This window comes from Procambarus clarkii, chromosome 94 (assembly GCF_040958095.1).
Source record: "Procambarus clarkii isolate CNS0578487 chromosome 94, FALCON_Pclarkii_2.0, whole genome shotgun sequence".
NCBI lineage: Eukaryota > Metazoa > Arthropoda > Malacostraca > Decapoda > Cambaridae > Procambarus > Procambarus clarkii.
Genome location: NC_091243.1, coordinates 13946934 through 13961042, shown reverse-complemented (window position 1 = coordinate 13961042; position 14109 = coordinate 13946934). Strand labels below are relative to the sequence as shown.

Sequence of the window (14109 nt, the reverse complement as noted above, 5' to 3'; positions counted from 1 at the left end):
ACAATCTTATATAAAGCCAAACGAGAGGCTAACCACTGGTAATTTTATTAATACCTAACTGTTCATGGCTCGAACCCATTGTTGATGTGACGACTTATACTGAATTTTGTAACTAGCTCATCAAGATTGTAACTTGCTTAGCTAAATGAACTTGTGAGGTTCAGTCCCTGAGCCCATTGTGTGCCTCTGTAACCCTTTCCACTACCGCCCACAAGATGGGTATGGGGTGCATAATAAATGAACTAAACTACTAACTCTTGTGAGAGGTATAAAACGCAAAGAAAAGGTGGAGTGGAAAGTGGAATAGGTGGATGAGGAAAAGGGAAAAGGGAGAAGAATATAGAGGAGAAGTATTAGAAGAAAGAAGGTAAAGAGGTAAAGAAAGGTAAAGAAGAAGAAAGAGGAAAAAAGAAGGTAAAGGTTAAAAAAAGAAGGTTAAAGAGGTAAAGAAAGGTAAAGAAAGAAGGTACTTATACCTAGCTAACTACAGTGAAGTAGGGCCATTGTACATTTTTGCAATTAATTTTAACTGTCCAGTAGTTCGAAGACTTTATCGTATCTAGGCCTTAAAGATTAGGATGGAGGTGGCTTCTACAACTTCTTCCTTCAATGCGTTCCACTATTTGACCACCCATACAGGGTACGAGTATTTCCTTACATTCCTTCCACTCAATTGTGTTTCCAGCTTCCACCTGTGTCCTCTTGTCTCCTGGTTGAAAGCGGCTGTCTTTGTCCATCTTGTCTATTACCATAATTATCTTTCATGTCGAGATCATGTCCCTTCTGTTCCTTCTCTCTCTCCTAGTGCTGTGAGATATAGTTCCTTTAATTTATCCTCACAGCTCAGTCCTCTCAGGTTTGGCACTATAGTCTCGTGGCAAACCTGGTTGATACCTGGTTGATGGGGTTCTGGGAGTTCTTCTACTCCCCAAGCCCGGCCCGAGGCCAGGCTCGACTTGTGAGCCTTTGTACTTCTTTGTTCAGTTTGTTTTTCCTGCTTTATTAGCTGCGGATGCCATGCCGGTGCTGCATATTTCAGCATCGGTCTCACATTGGTTGCATAGATTCTCTAGAAAAAGTTGTTATTTAGATGTGTTAAAGCTGTTATATTTTGCTGCCGATGTTCTCCTGTTTATATGGGCTTCTGATGTTAATGTGGGAATTAGGGAATTATCTCCTCTTGTTCCATTATTACTTTCATTTCAAAGTCTTCTCTATAAGAGTTTGGAGTTTTCAAGAGAAGGAGGAGGAGGTGCAGGAGCAGCAGCAGCAGGAGTAGGAGGAGGGGGGGCAGCAGCAGCAGCAGCAGCAGCAGCAGGAACAGCAGCAGCAGCAGGAACAGCAGCAGCAGCAGCAGCAGGAGGATGACTAACCAACAATTAGGGCAACTCTGGCTTTCATTCCCTGCCGCGGCTCCCTCAGATTAATGAAGGCGATGATGATGAACTGATGACCAACCCTTTTGTTGCAACAGACTGAGCGAGACGGATAATATACCCCCTGGCTCCCTTCCCTTCCCTTCTTCCCCCCCTCCCATCTCCCCTTCCTCGCTCCTGACCCCTCCCTCTCCCTTCCCTCTCTCCTTCCCCTTCATCTCACTTCGACCATCTTCTTCCCCCGCTCTCTCTCTCTCTCTCTCTCTCTCTCTCTCTCTCTCTCTCTCTCTCTCTCTCTCTCTCTCTCTCTCTCTCTCTCTCTCTCTCTCTCTCTCCCCTATATGTAACTACATTGACTCGCACACATGTTAAGTCTTACACATCTTGGAATATATTAATACTTATTAATACTAAAAGTAGTACACTAATAAATATATTGGAAGGTGATGGTGGTGTTGGTGGGTGTTGGTGGGTGTTAGTGGGTGTTAGTGGGTGGTGGTGATGGTGGGTGATGGTGATAGTGGGTGGTGGTGGGTGAGGCTAATGGGTGATAGTGATAGTGGGTGTTAGTGGGTGGTGATGCTAATGGGTGAGGGTAGTGGGTGATGGTGGGGGTTAATGGGTGGTTGAAGTGAATGGGCCAGACAGGGAATCGACTGCCTGCACGGTGTCCGTCGTCAGGGTGGTGGGGGAGGGCTGGCAATCCTGCTGACACACACACACACAGGCTCTGTTAAACATCTGCTAACATCTGTTTCACATTTTGCCGTGTTGAGCCTTCCGTCTTCCAACACCTGCTCTCGGAGTTACTAGTAACTAGCCCCCCTCGTAACTAGTGCTAGTGTTGCTCTTGATTTTCGACTGCTCTTGCAAGATGTCATCATGACCTCAGCATGGAATATCCACGGTCAGAATACTTCCACGGGGCTTTACAAATGAACAGTGCCTGAGTGTGTGTTTGTCTTAAGCAAGAAGCCTTATACCTCTCTATGCTCGACTCATGTGTGACATATTAGTTACAATAATCCCTACTGCAACCTGTTCCTTGGATACAGCTTCAGAAGAGGAATTGAAGACACCTTTCAAGGTGTTGAAGTTATTGTCACTGGGTCTGCTGCTGTTAGGGGAGAAAACCTAGTTGCCTGCCGTCCGTGTCTGTGGCTACTTGGTCTATACACCACAGAGGAGCAACAGACCGACCGTTCGTAATGTCCTCTGATCTATTCACCACAGAGACGCTAAACAGATAGCGTGCGTCGCCCCTTAGCTGCTTGCAAAGGCAGGAAGCACAATCGACTTGGAGAATGGTCCAGGACGGACCGAAACGTCGTCGTCGTCCCTTCACTTTCTAGTGTGTGGTTTGGTCAACATATTTCAGCCACGTTATTGTGACTCCTCGTCTGTATGTGAAACATAAGATTACTGATCCAGACACTAAATTTAATAGGAGTAAAAATAGGAGTGCCACTTGTGTTCACGTCCGGTCGGCCGAGCGAACAGCACGCTCGACTGATCCTGTGGTCCCGGGTTCGATCCCAGGCGCCGGCGAGAAACAATGGGCAGAGTTTGTTTCACCCTATGCCCCTGTTACCTAGCAGTAAATAGGTACCTGGGAGTTAGTCAGCTGTCATGGGCTGCTTCCTGGGGGTGGAGGCCTGGTCGAGGACCGGGCCGCGGGGACACTAAAGCCCCGAAATCATCTCAAGATAACCTCAAGATAACGACCCCCTTCACTTCCCCCTTAAGACTAAACTACCAAAACAAAAGGTGTCTCAAGTGGCTACCAGTCAGAAGTTTCCTGGCACTAACCCCGCATCTTAGCACCTCGTATCTCCTGGAAAATGAAAAATGATAGCACTTGTTTCCACAACAGTGTGAGAGAACACAATATTTAGCAAATAAATAGTGACGTTTAAACAAAATTCAACATATTTCGAGAACTGTACAAAGTAATGTATATTTGCTTCGACTATACATACAGACAAATTAATGTATATTTACTGTACGTTTATGTGTAGTACTGAATGTTCATTCTGAATACTGAATGCTCATTCTGAATACTGAATGTTCATTCTGAATACTGAATATTCATTCTGAATACTGAATATTCATTCTGGATACTGAATATGCTCTGAATTGTGGCTCTGACGGCTGAGTAGACAGCGATCGGGATTCGTAGTTCTAGGGTTCCGAGTTCGATCCCCGGCGGAGGAAAAAACAAATTGAGCAGAATTTCTTTCACCCTGAGGCTCCTGCTCACCTAGCAGAAAAATAGGTACTTGGGAGTTAGACAGCTGATACGGGCTGCTTCCTAGAGGGGGGGGGGTGTAACAAAAAGGAGTCCCGGTCGAGGACCGGGCCTCAGGGACGCTAAGCCCCGAAATCATCTCAAGATAACCTCATGATAACCTTCGTGTTTGGATCACAACAATCAAGAATAAATCGATGTTTACAATCGATTTTGTTATAAATCAATAAGAAAGTATTAAGTGTAAGAAATTTTTTAAAAACTTAGTAAATATTAATTGACCAGAATCGTACTCAAAAATCTAATCAACACACTAGCCAGAAACAATTTAAAACAAAACAAAAATAATAAACTATAAATCATAAAGCATAACGTTAATCAATACTAAAAAAAAAAAACATTCCGCCTTAAAAGGGGGGAATAAATAATTATAAACATTATTTATACATATAATTTATATCAACAACATTTATATAAATTTCAGGAAATCACAAACGTGTGTCCAAATTTACGATGCCTTAATCATTTTTATTTTCTGTTAAGTCTCTGGCACACACGCATAAAAAAATATATTGAAATCCAGGCCACGGGGGCCTCGTAGCCTGGTGGATAGCGCGCAGGACTCGTAATTCTGCGGGGCGGGTTCGATTCCCGCACGAGGCAGAAACAAATGGGCCAAGTTTCTTTCACCCTATGCCCCTGTTACCTAGCAGTAAAATAGGTACCTGGGTGTTAGTCAGCTGTCACGGGCTGCTTCCTGGGGGTGGAGGCCTGGTCGAGGACCGGGCCGCGGGGACACTAAAGCCCCGAAATCATCTCAAGATAACGGGTGGCCAGGCACGATCCTCAGTTCCTTTGTTTTAAGACATTTCATTAGAATCATAACTTCTCTAATCTATGAAGAGGTTACCTTGAGGTGTTACGGGGCTTAGCGTCCCCGCGGCCCGGTCGTCGACCAGGCCTCCACCTCCAGGCTAAGTATAGAGTAATTACAGGCTAAGTATACCTCCTTTCAGGCTAAGTATAGAGTAATATACTTCCCTCGTTGGCTTAAAACAGCAGACGGGAATGCCTGCTGTTTCTCGTCAAGGTTTCAGGTCATACCTTGCGATGATTTCGGGGCTCAATGTCCCCACGGCCCGGTCATCGACCAGGCTCCCTCGTCATAGGGGGTGGGGCAGCTCTATCACCCTGCCACTGTAATCTTGGTGTATGTCGAAGGTTTAGAGAGATAGATAACTAGAATGACGTCACATCACAATGAGGACGTCTCCTACAGGTAAAAACTTAGACCTGATATCCTCTACCACTTCTGATATTTGGCCGTGAAGACCATTGACTCCAAGCTGTCACAGGATAGCATGGGTATAAAGACCCATTCTAAGTTAGTATAGCGTAAAGAGCTCTCTTAGGCTGGTATACGCTCAAGGTCTTCTTTGGGTAGTATTCGTTCAAGGGCCCTCTTAGGCTGGTATACGCTCAAGGTCTTCTTTGGATAATAGTCGTTCAAGGGCCCTCTTAGGCTGGTATACGCTCAAGGTCTTCTTTGGATAGTATTCGTTCAAGGGCCCTCTTAGGCTGGTATACGCTCAAGGTTCTCTTTGGGTAGTATTCGTTCAAGGGCCCTCTTAGGCTGGTATACGCTCAAGGTCCTTTCGGGATTACGTAAGCTCAAGACTTCTCTTACAAGGGCATAGGATAAAGGCTCTTCCAGGATAGAATGCTTCATAAACAGCTAATGTGATGACCCCTTAACCTCTTGACATTTGTCATAGCTGCCTATGAACTCTCCTTTAAGGCAGCTGGCAGTATACCTCCCACCTACCTCTTGTTCAACTGGTGTTTAGCTCTTGGGTCCCGTCACTGTGGTTCACAGCCATCTTAAACGACCTCTACTCACCATTTCACGCATTTGTTCACACCTATTTGTAGCTGCAGGATCGAGGTTTAGCTCTTAGACCCCCACCTTTCAATGACGTTTTGGCCTATTTCCATACTGTGTGTATGTTCGTGCCATTGTGTATATCTGTGTCTGCGTGTGTGTGTGTTCACGTTGCGTGTGTAAGTTCAAATGCTCTAAAACAATAAGCTGCTATCGTAAACACTGTAAAAATTCGGACGTCGCATTCCAAGTGGGTTTATTACAAAGTGTGCGAACGCTTAATATCATGAATCCCCAAGATATCCATCACAGAGCTGTCACGAACACAAACACAAGACCCCTGCGCCATGCCAGGGGTCGGGTGGTATATATATATATATATATATATATATATATATATATATATATATATATATATATATATATATATATATATATATATATATATATATATATATATGACATTGTGAGACCACGGAGAAAGAATTGAAACAGGAATTTCTGTAAGTACTTTCGTATATTAATACAGCTTCAGAAGGAATGAAAATGTATTCCTTCTGAAGATGTATTAATATAAGAAAGGGTACTTAAGAAAATTCCTGTTTCAGTTCTTCTTCCGTGGTCTGACACTGTCACATTTTTCATCACGTTAATTTTCGTGATTTACACACATACACACACACACACGCAAACATATATATATATATATATATATATATATATATATATATATATATATATATATATATATATATATATATATATATATATATATATAATGTCGTACCTAGTAGCCAGAACGTCATACTCGGTCTACTATGCAAGGCCCGATTTGCCTAATAAGCAAAGTTTTCCTGAATTAATATATTTTCTCTAATTTTTTTCTTATGAAATGATAAAGCTACCCATTTCATTATGTATGAGGTCAATTTTTATTTATTGGAGTTAAAATTAACGTAGATATATGACTGAACCTAACCAACCCTACCTAACCTAACCTAACGTATCTTTATAGGTTAGGTTAGGTTAGGTAGCCGAAAAAGTTAGGTTAGGTTAGGTTAGGTAGGTTAGGTAGTCGAAAAACAATTATTTCATGAAAACTTGGCTTATTAGGCAAATCGGGCCTTGCATAGTAGGCTGAGAAGTGCGTTCTGGCTACTAGGTACGACATATATATATATATATATATATATATATATATATATATATATATATATATTTATTTATTTATTTATTTATATATCTTGTAATATCATAGTTGTGTAGCCTCATAACACAGACTGGTTCAGCTGTAACAACTATTCACTGTATTTTGTACCATACAGCAGCACTCTTGACATGTGAGAGCGACCAATAAACTCAAAATACACCAATGATAACTATCATGGCTATACGCGAGGCTAAGTTTAAAATTCAAATTAAAAATATTTTTACCCATATCTTAATGACGATACACGAACGAGATGATACAAATCTCGACACAGGGCTGCAGCTATCTTGTGTTAAGAAGATGTGACCTGCTATCCTGGACAGGGAGTGCGTGAATGGCAGGTAGCCACACCTAGATAGCTTTGATGTCCATAGGGAATGGAAAGGATGGGGGAGGTAGAGGGATGGGGAGATTCACACCTATTTTTCTTACACCAAGTATGCTCAGGTGACGACTTCTGTTACGACAACCTGAAAGTGTTATGTGAATATGAGATTATATGTCAACTTGTGGTCTCCTGGTATCACTGTATTGAATTCCAGCATTATCCTCACTTTAATAAGACTTAATCGAAATCCTCAGATTAGGCAAAATTGTAATTAATTTTGTCAATAAAAATGTTAATAATAATAATGACTACATTTGCTCTTCATAGACACGTTGGTCTACAAAAATTTTAGTTAATGTCTATGATGAGTATTTTGTATTTTTTTTTCCCCTCCTTTTAACAGGTTTCCTTTTGAATGCTTGACCATATTGAATTAAAACTTTGATATTGAAAATTAAAAATATAGCTTTGAGGCATGATTCTTTTCGTGTTATATCTTGAGAAAGTGTAATCATATAGACTTGAAACTTGTAACACATGATTTTAAAACTAAGTTCCTCTCATTATTCTGAAGCATTAATAATCTGTAGTAATATTTTTGTAATATTTTTTTAATATTTTTTAATAATAATTTTTGTAATATTTGTTTTATGTTTTTTTATATCTGAATATCTTATAGATTAAAAAAACAAAACACGTACGAAAACACAAGTGAATTTACCTTCGTTATTGGACGATTATTGGCTGCTATTCTTTTAATATTATAACGTTGGTTTGGTGATGTATAATTTTAGTATCACAGCTGTAGATACAGAGTGACTTGTTGACCAGACCACACACTAGAAAATGGTGGGAATCCTGGACCATTCTCAAGACAATCGACATGAGAATGGTCCAGGACGGACCGAAACGTCGTCGTCCCTTCATTTTCTAGTGTGTAGATTGGTCAACATACTTCAGCCACGTTATTGTGACTCCTCGCCTGCAGAGTGACTCTTCATATAGTCTAGGACAGCTGTGTAAATGTCCAGGTACTTACGTATCACTCTTGACACTATGTGACTCTTCATATAGTCTAAGGTAGCTGTGTAAACACCCATGTTAAAAAAAAATTAACCGACCCACGATCACCCTCCCACATTCCTCCCACGTCTCCAAGCATCACCCAACACCGACCACCTGCTTCTTACCACTCCCATTTTTCAACCCTTGACCCCTATCCCTCCCACTCGCAATTCTAATCCCCTCCCTCCCTCCCTTCCATCCCCGGCCTAATCGCACTAACATGCCTCCCTCCCTCCCCATCCCTCCTGCTCTCCTAACGTATCTCTTGCCTAACAGTGACTACAGGAAAGTGAGGTCTAGCTCCAGGCTCCCGCCTTCTAACCCTGTTGTACCTGTTATCTTGAGGTTATCTTGAGATGATTTCGGGGCTTTAGTGTCCCCGCGGCCCGGTCCTCGACCAGGCCTCCACCCCCAGGAAGCAGCCCGTGACAGCTGACTAACACCCAGGTACCTATTTTACTGCTAGGTAACAGGGGCATAGGGTGAAAGAAACTCTGCCCATTGTTTCTCGCCGGCGCCTGGGATCGAACCCAGGACCACAGGATCACAAGTCCAGCGTGCTGTCCGCTCGGCCGACTGGCTCCCCCGGTTGTATTATAATTTAACTTTCCTGTCATGCGGGAAATCTTTCTCGATTGGTACCTTAAAAATGTTGTGAATGAAGGCGACTTCAGCTCATAAGATGCCAGGCTTTCTCTTAAGACGTGTTTAACAACTATAGATTATAGACTGATAACAGAATTTCAAAATTACTGGCAAGTATTTATTTTTTCGATCTGATATGCGATATGCTGCCCGAAACGCTGCGCGTACTAGTGGCTTTACAAGATTGTAATTACTATACTATGTATCCTCACAATCCCAATGTATATATATATATATACATTCTTGTATATATATAAATAAATAAAAATAAATAAATATATAGAGTGGTATACTTCCTTTAGCATCTATATATAGAGTGGTATATTTTCCTTTAGTATTAATAGGGTATTAAAATTATCAACACAAAATATAGCACGAAACTATGGGTATAAATTGGATAAATTTAGACTTGGGAAAGACCTGGGGTAAATACTGGTTCAGTAACAGGGTTGTTGCTTTGTGGAACCAAGTATTCCTTACCGCATTAGACTGCCACAGTTCTAACATGTTTCGTGAAGAACAGATTTTAATTCAATTTCACTCCTAATATAGTAAATAATTAACTGCATATCTACGTCATCCAGTCGACTGAGAGAATGGTATATTACGCTGGAGTAACTTGCCAACTTCATCTCCAAGATAAAATAATTTTAAGAGTCTTCCCTTTATGGATTCCGTCCCAATTAGCCTCCGAATGCATGATCAGGTTGATCAGGTATCCTTTAGAGGTGTTTATCAAGTTCTCTCTTGAACACTGTGAGGGATCGGCCAGTTATGCCCCTTATGTGTAGTGGAAGCGTGTTGAACAGTCTCGAGCCTCATGTTGATAGTTCTCTCTCAGAGTACCTGTTGCATCTTTACTCTTCAACGGAATATTCTGCACATCCTGCCATGCCGTCTGGTCTCATGTGGTGTTATTTCTGTGCGCAGGTTTGGGACCAGCCCCTCTACTATTTTTTACGTGTAAACTATTGTGTATCTCTCCTGCCTGGGCTCAAGAGAATACAGATCTAGGCTCTTTAGTCGGTCCCAATAGTTTAGATGTTTTACTGAATGGATTCTAGCAGTAAAGGATCTCTGCACGCTCTCCAGGTCAGCAATTTTCTCCAGCTTTGAAAGGGGCTGTCATTGTGCAACGGTATTCCACTCTAGAGAGCACTAGCGTCTTGAAAAGTACCATCATTAGAATAGCGTCTCTAGTGTGAAAAGTTCTTGTTATCCAACCTGTCATTTTTCTTGCAGTAATGATAGCTACTTTATTGTGTTCTTTAAAGGTAAGGTCTTCCGACACGAGTACACCCAAATCCTTTACATTGCTTTTTCGTTCTATGTTATGATTTGCCTGCGTTTTGTACGTGGTTTCCGTTTTTATATTTTCATTTTTCTGTAGCGCATGAGCTGGAAATTGTCAGAGTTTATATTATCACATAATTGCTCTCATTATCCGGGTACTGGTTTTTCCCAAGAACTCGTCGATAATTCTAGGTCCATTCAGGAGTTGATGTAAATTTCTTATGTGTATATTGTAAAATATAAATGTATAATAATACGTACTCACCTGGTTCTACTCACCTGGTTGTGCTTGCGGGGGTTGAGCTCTGTGGCCAGATTCACGAAAGCACTTACGCAAGCACTTACGAACGTGTATATCTTTCCTCAATCTTTGACGGCTTTGGTTACATTTATTAAACAGTTTACAAGCATGAAAACTTGCCAGTCAGCTGTTATTATTGTTATAAACAGCCTCCTGGTGCTTCGGAGCTCATTAACTGTTTAATAATTGGAAACAAAGCCGCCAAAGATTGAGAAAAGATGTACAGGCTCGTAAGTGTTTGCGTAAGTGCTTTCGGGAATCTGGCCCCTGGCTCTTTGGTCCCGCCTCTCAACTGTCAATCACCTGGTGTACAGTTCATAGTCCCAGTTGTACTGGGACTTGTTTGACGTTAGAATCCGGAATTTGTGATGTTCCTGCACCTTGGGTTGACACATTGTTCAACCACCAGCAGGGTAGTTTAGCCTACACGCCAGCCACCACCTGCCCGCCTCGTGGGAGGCAAGCTAGTGGATGCGAGCTGGTCTGGGCTAACATCTCTAACTCTTGGTGAATTGCCACGGAAGCTCATTAAGAGGTGTGGTGTTTGGGATCGTATCTTGTATCACCTTACTCCTTGTTTTCAGTGTTCAGGGTCATTGAGGTGAAATTAGGGTTCGTGTTTTTATTTTATTTTGGCCTATAATTTTGTGTACAAAGACAGTTGTATTGGAGGTGTTAAAGTGACTTTAGTCACTTTAGTGACTTTGTTAAAGTGACTTTAGTCACTTTAGTGACTTTGTTCAAGTGACTTTAGTTACTTTAGTGACTTTGTTAAAGTGACTTTAGTCACTTTAGTGACTTTGTTAAAGTGACTTTAGTCACTTTAAAGTGACATCTTGTTTTATTTAACTCAATTTTTGTTTTAACTTTGGCTTTGACTTTAAGTTTTAATGCAGCTTTTGTGTTTTTTATGCTACGTATATCAGACAATCAGCTTGGTATAACTGCAGCACCTCGCATAATGTATAATGTATGCTCTCCTATGCTCTATGAATATGTATGCACTACGCTTTCTAAATATGCCGGACTTTATGTATGTGATATTGCAATGCTTTATAAATACAAGTATGCTATGAAAAATGAATACCAGAATAAATTTGCTCCTCTTTATGTATATTAATATATGTATACTATACTTTATGTATAATAATATGAATATACTATACTTTATATATATATATATTAATATGCATATACTATAATTTATGCATATTAATATGACTATACTATACTCTATGTATATTAATATGACTATACTATTCTTCATGTATATTAATATGAATATACTATACTCTATGTATATTAATACGAATAAACTATTAATTATTTTTTTGTATTTTTGTACTTGTATGGTGTATTCTATACTTGTGTGGTGTGTATTGGACCAGTTTGATATATTTTGTATATCTTTGTGACAAAATTTGTACCTGAGTGACATCATTATGCTTGCGTAACTAAGCCGTCGACGTCATTATTTATGTGTAACTAGGACTTGCGTGACATTACGTATGCGTAACTGGGAGTTGTGTGACACTACGCATGCGTAACTAGGACTTGTGTGACACTACGCATGCGTAACTAGGACTTGTGTGACACTACGCATGCGTAACTGGGACTTGTGTGACATTACGCATGCGTAACTGGGACTTGTGTGACACTACGCATGCGTAACTGGGACTTGTGTGACATTACGCATGCGTAACTAGGACTTGTGTGACACTACGCATGCGTAACTGGGACTTGTGTGACATAACGCATGCGTAACTAGGACTTTCGTGACATTACGCATGCGTAACCAAAATTCCAAAATAAGTTTTAGAGGACGAGTTGGTATATCTACGCGTGTACGCAGAGCGTTTGTGCGTACATCTGAGCCTAGAAGTATATATGAATGTGTACATATAGCTGACTGTAGGTACATATGGACCCGCACGTATGTGCTGTTCCTTAGAGAAGAGGAATTATGCAAGAATAAACGAAAGCTTTCGCAGTTTGGGACAATCTTTTGACTCACTTGAATAACCCTGGGACATATACATGCTAGAGCAACCCTGGGACATATACATGCTAGAGCAACCCTGGGACATATACATGCTAGAGCAACCCTGGGACATATACATGCTAGAGTAACCCTGGGACATATACATGCTAGAGTAACCCTGGGACATATACATGCTAGAGTAACCCTGGGACATATACATGCTAGAGAAACCCTGGGACATATACATGCTTGAGTAACCCTGGGACATATAATAGAGTAACCCTGGAACATATACATGCTAGAGTAACCCTGGGACATATACACGCTAGAGTAACCCTGGGACATATACATGCTAGAGTAACCCTGGGACATATACATGCTAGAGCAACCCTGGGACATATACATGCTAGAGTAACCCTGGGACATATACATGCTAGAGTAACCCTGGGACATATACACGCTAGAGCAACCCTGGGACATATACATGCTAGAGCAACCCTGGGACATATACATGCTAGAGTAACCCTGGGACATATACACGCTAGAGTAACCCTGGGACATATACATGCTAGAGTAACCCTGGGACATATACATGCTAGAGTAACCCTGGGACATATACATGCTAGAGTAACCCTGGGACATATACATGCTAGAGCAACCCTGGGACATATACATGCTAGAGAGAGTAACAATGATGTGTTTGGCACTATTTGAACATCTCTACTGCAGAGGAAAGAGTCCCTATAGTGTCTGGCGGTGGTTGTTGTGGTGATAGTGATGGTGGTGGTGGTGGTAAGGTAATGGTGGTGGTGGTGCTGGTAATGGTGGTAACGGTGGTGGTAATCGTAGTGGTGTTTTGGAGGTGGTTGTTGTGGTGACAGTGATGGTAGCTGTGGTGGTTGTGGTACTAGTAGTGGTGGTGGTTGTTGTTGTGATGGTGGTTGTAGTGGTGGTGTTGGGGATCATTAGAGTAGCGTGGCATATGTGGATGAGTCAGACCCCCAGAGGAAGAAGGAGGGGGGGGGGGACGTCAGCAAGGCGGTTCATCACTGGCAATAAGTATATTTTTCCGGGTGTGTGTGTTGGGGGAGGTGGGGGAGCTAGGAGGGGTAAGCTGAGTAGTGAAGGATTGGTGAGAGGGGGTGTGGGGTGGGGGTGGAGGGGGGGGTAGGTAGAGGCGGTGTCAGGTGATGTTGGAGTGTGTGTGTGTGGGGGGGAGGGGTGAGGGATCTTGAGGGAGGGATGGAGGGAGGGAGAGAGAGAGCAACAGCGTGCAGGTCAGCTGAGCGCACGTCGCCTGTCATCACTCCTCATCACCTCATCACTCCCTCATCACCCCTCACTCCCCCTATCCCACCTCAGACACCTCCTCTGCGCATTAGAATCTATTTTATCTCACCGCTGGTGCTGGGCGTGTGGTGAGGGAGGGAGGGAGAGAGGTAGGGGGGACAGCACGCACGCACGCACGCCCCCCACCACACACACACGCGCGCGTGCCTCCCGCGCCGGACCATGCTTGCACGCCACAATTAAATGTTGTTTAAAATGAAGCAATTACCGTGGGCGGTGCTGGGAGTCTCCTAGTGTCTCCCAGCACCAGTACACGATCAAGTTTCACTCCCCCGCGCCACCCCCCACCCTCACCCCTCACTACCCGCTTCATCTCAAAATGCTTCGGTGTCTTCAAATCTCACCCCGTCGGGGGGGAAAAAATGGAGGGGAGTGAGCGATATTTTGTGAGGGGTGAGCGATGAGATGCGAAGCGGCCATGTGTCAGGTC

The 14109-nt window shown here is 42.4% G+C and overlaps 1 protein-coding gene across 1 annotated transcript in view; it reads left to right on the top strand.

Annotated features, from left to right (window-relative positions):
- Window positions 1-14109, top strand: part of LOC123747370 (zinc finger protein Noc) — a 126522-nt gene that overhangs the window by 100163 nt on the left and 12250 nt on the right. The gene's annotated exons all lie outside the window — the stretch shown is intronic.